Source organism: Contarinia nasturtii, unplaced genomic scaffold (assembly GCF_009176525.2).
Source record: "Contarinia nasturtii isolate CC-2019 unplaced genomic scaffold, AAFC_CNas_1.1 Cnas_scaffold_6207, whole genome shotgun sequence".
Classification (NCBI taxonomy): Eukaryota; Metazoa; Arthropoda; class Insecta; order Diptera; family Cecidomyiidae; genus Contarinia; species Contarinia nasturtii.
In genome coordinates this window covers 1-3724 of record NW_022203465.1, presented here as the reverse complement: position 1 = coordinate 3724, position 3724 = coordinate 1, and the positions used below count along the sequence as shown (strand labels likewise).

At 33.3% G+C, this 3724-nt stretch overlaps 1 long non-coding RNA gene across 1 annotated transcript; it reads left to right on the top strand.

The window, feature by feature from the left end:
* The first annotated feature begins 2371 nt into the window (after positions 1 to 2371).
* Positions 2372 to 3331, top strand: LOC116351757. The gene is made up of 4 exons (XR_004202195.1): positions 2372 to 2460; positions 2543 to 2589; positions 2656 to 2753; positions 2817 to 3331. It is a non-coding gene; the product is annotated as an uncharacterized LOC116351757 (long non-coding RNA).
* Positions 3332 to 3724: the final 393 nt, after the last annotated feature.

Genomic DNA, 3724 nt, shown 5'->3' with positions numbered 1-3724 from the left:
CAGATTTCGATAGGGACAACTAATGACATTTGTGATTTGACATCTCGGCCACGGTTTGGCCTGTCTGATTGTTTTGAAACTGGTCGATATGCTTTCGCTTTTTTATAACTCCATTTACTGTAAAAAAAGGATTTAAAAAATACCAAATTTCCAACATCTGCACGACATAATATCATAAAAATTTAACAACTCTAAAGCTGCTTTTTGCCTTTGCACCTAAAGCAATTGTAAATTCCTCTTTTATCTTTTGTGCCCTTCTACTTATTTTTTTTAACTTCGGAGAGTATTTTGTATTGATTGCAATTGTACATTTATACCTCGCTTAAATTCCCAGAACCCCTAGGGGTTTTCATGTAAGATTTTGTTTCACGAATTCGACGAATAAACAACAGTATAACAAATAATACAAATTTTTACAAATCATGCAAATCTTTACCGATTTCACTATTTTGTGCCAAAAATCCACCGATATTCGCCGATATGCGAAGTGTCTTTGTTCTGGAAGTGGGCTTTGGTGGATCCTCAGGATCGTTAACCCACTTCCAGAACTGGGAGCGGTTCTGATGATCCAGTGGATCCACCAAAACCCACTTCCAGAACAATTAAGTATCAAAAAATACCCGAAAATTAACGATATTTTACAGATATACCGATATTTCACCGATATGCCAATACGCAACGATAATACGCAAATATCATCCAATAAAAATACATGCAAACCCCTAGCAGAACCCACAGTAGCAATCGTAGCTATAATGCGAATAGAAATGTATATAAGAGTGGTTACTGCTTAAGCGTTTAAAAAAATAATAACTCTAAAGACAATGTAGTTCATCGATGGTGTGTGACTTTTACATTTTGATTTCATTTTAAAAGTGAACTTGGTCGAGTAAAGAAAAAATTTACATATATTTTTCTTCAATATTTTTCCAAAAGATTTTATTAAGTTCAGGATTTTTTGTGTTTTTTACCCTATATAAATCGAGTTTTGTTGGCATCAATGATGGGTGATACCAAAAATTAGAATAGTAAATTGGACGATTTAATGTTAAAATTTGAAGACAATCCATGGACAATTATCATCAAAAAACATGTTCATAAATCAAATGCATGTCTTGGTGTATTCTTGTTTTGTGATGAAAAGTCAAATCCAGCGCATATAGCATCGCTAACTGTGAAACTGCACGGAAAAAATTCCAATCGAAGACTGTGCTAATCCAAATGTGTTTGATGATGTCGAATTTGGATGGGGTATTAAATCATTAGTTCTCTGAGACGATTTGATAAACACGAAAAATGGGTTTGTCACATCAAATGAAGGAATAAAGATGTCAATAACAATCAAAGCGAATGATCCGAACAATAAAAAGAAGTCTATGGGTGAGATCTAAAAGAACGTATGTTTTTTTTTTCGCTTTAAATTTTGGAAAAGGAATGTATGTGTTTTGCCAATTCTGTCTTACTAAAAGGAAAGTATGTTTTGCACCAAAAAAATTTTGTAAAAGGGAAGTATGTTTTCCGGCTTAATCAGTTGCTGATAAAGGAACGCATGTTTCGCACCAAATAAATTTTGCAAAAGGAAAGTAAGTGATTTTGAATCAGTTGTTAAAAAAGGAATGCATGTTTAACGATGATTTTTCTGGAACTGGGCTTCGATGGATCCTCAGGATCATCAGAACCGCTCCCAGTTCTGGAAGTGGGTTTTGGTGGATCCTCAGGATGGAACAGACTATGTTTTGACAATGCCCTGGCCCATCCTGAGGGTCCACTTCCAGAACTGGGAGCGGTTCTGATGATCTTGAGGATCCACCAAAGCCCACTTCCAGAACAAAGGCACTTACGTTCTTTTATCCAAACCAACAAAACTGAAACATGCATCCCTTTTCCAACAACTGATTCAGCCGTAATACATACTCTCTTTTTTCAAAATTTATCTGGTGCGAAACATGCATTCCTTTTCCAATAACTGATTCAGCCGTAATACATACTCTCTTTTTTCAAAATTTACTTGGCGCAAAACATACATTGCTTTATTGCGACAAAGTCGAACACACTTGCGTTCTTTTAGATCTCACCAATAGAAGTGTGGAATGTTGTGTGTTAAAGAATTAACTGATGATGTCGCCAAGTTCTGATTGGTTGTCAAGAATATTGACATGCTAATGGGAGTGAAATTACCAATTTTTGAAATGTAAAATGTTGAATGGCAATTGCTAGGGGCTCGGATTTTGAAAAAAAAAAACATCAAATAAACACAGTTTTGTACGAATTTGGTATATAGCGACAAATATTACAAATATTCGTGATTATCGTAGTTTTTTGTAATTATACATCTCGTGTACAGCAGCGAATAAATAAAATTAATAATCATGTTATTATTGCATAACAACAATTTTCAGGCTATTGTTTATATATTTAAGAGCGAAGATCCAAGGAAGTCTTTGGTTATCACTCTGCTTCGTAAGTTTGTCAAAATATTGAAAAACTATTTTCCTGTAAAAGTAAAATTTCGCAAATAATGTTTAATTATTTTCAATTTCAGTAATTAATTGTGTATTGTTGGGCTTATCGATTCCCGCTTTATTGAAGGTACACTAATTTTGATCAAACAAACATTGAGTGAAATTAATTCTTTTACTTTTAATTTTTGAATAGGTAAAAAAGACTTTGGTTTTTATGGATAGAAATGATATGGCTTATTCCGGTTCAAATTGGTCTCATTTTTCATTCCGCATTTTGGATTGAAATTTACGGTAATTTTAATTCTCATTTTTTTTTTTAATTAGTTTAATTGTATTTTCATATATCTTTTGCAGTGGCTCCCATAATGATTTGCTTTGTGGCACATTTACTTTTCATCTCACACATAATATGCACATGTATAATAGATGAATATAGATATTTGTATGACCCAGATAGTGTCAGAGCATACCCAGAACATCTGAGCCAAAACGTGCATCTTGAAGCCAGGTTGGCTTCGTATGTACCACCGCCCCCCTACCCGGGTGATGGAAGCAATTCGAATAAATTGGCAACCATGGATCAAGGTGGCAAAAACAAATCGTTTTATACACCACCGGCACCATCAGCACCATATGACACAACACCATTGCAACCTCCTACCACCAACAATACACACGAAAGTTCAACTGGTTTAAATGACGCTAAGATGTATGTTCCCGATTAAATGAACTTGGATTCCACATTCCGACCAATTTACCAATTTTATTTTAATAATGAAAATACCTCAGTGAAAATGTCGATTAATTAATGTCAGTGAAACTAATAATAATAAATAAAAATAAAATAAAAAATAATAATAATAACTGCACCGAACAGCGTTCCTTCGCCTTGGTGGTTTATTGAATATATTTTAGATAAATACAAAATAATTTTATTCTTACATCTAGTAGTTTTGAAGGAGATTAATCATTTTCTCAGTATGTTTTCTATTCAATTCTATCTATTTTGTTTTAAATATTTTTCAATTCTCAGTTTGACTGTTGATAAATTTACTTCTAAATCATTTAAAGTATTGGGTGTGTGCATTAATTTTAAAGGATTGATAAGATATGGCGTAACTTAAAATAGTGTGTAGCTTGACAGGTGAATCCAATTGCATTTTGTACATGTGACATTTGCCAATCTAATTCAGAGCAGAAAGATTTATTTTTGACACAGTGTCATTATTTTCTGATCGATTCAAAATGAGTGATGAAAAAGT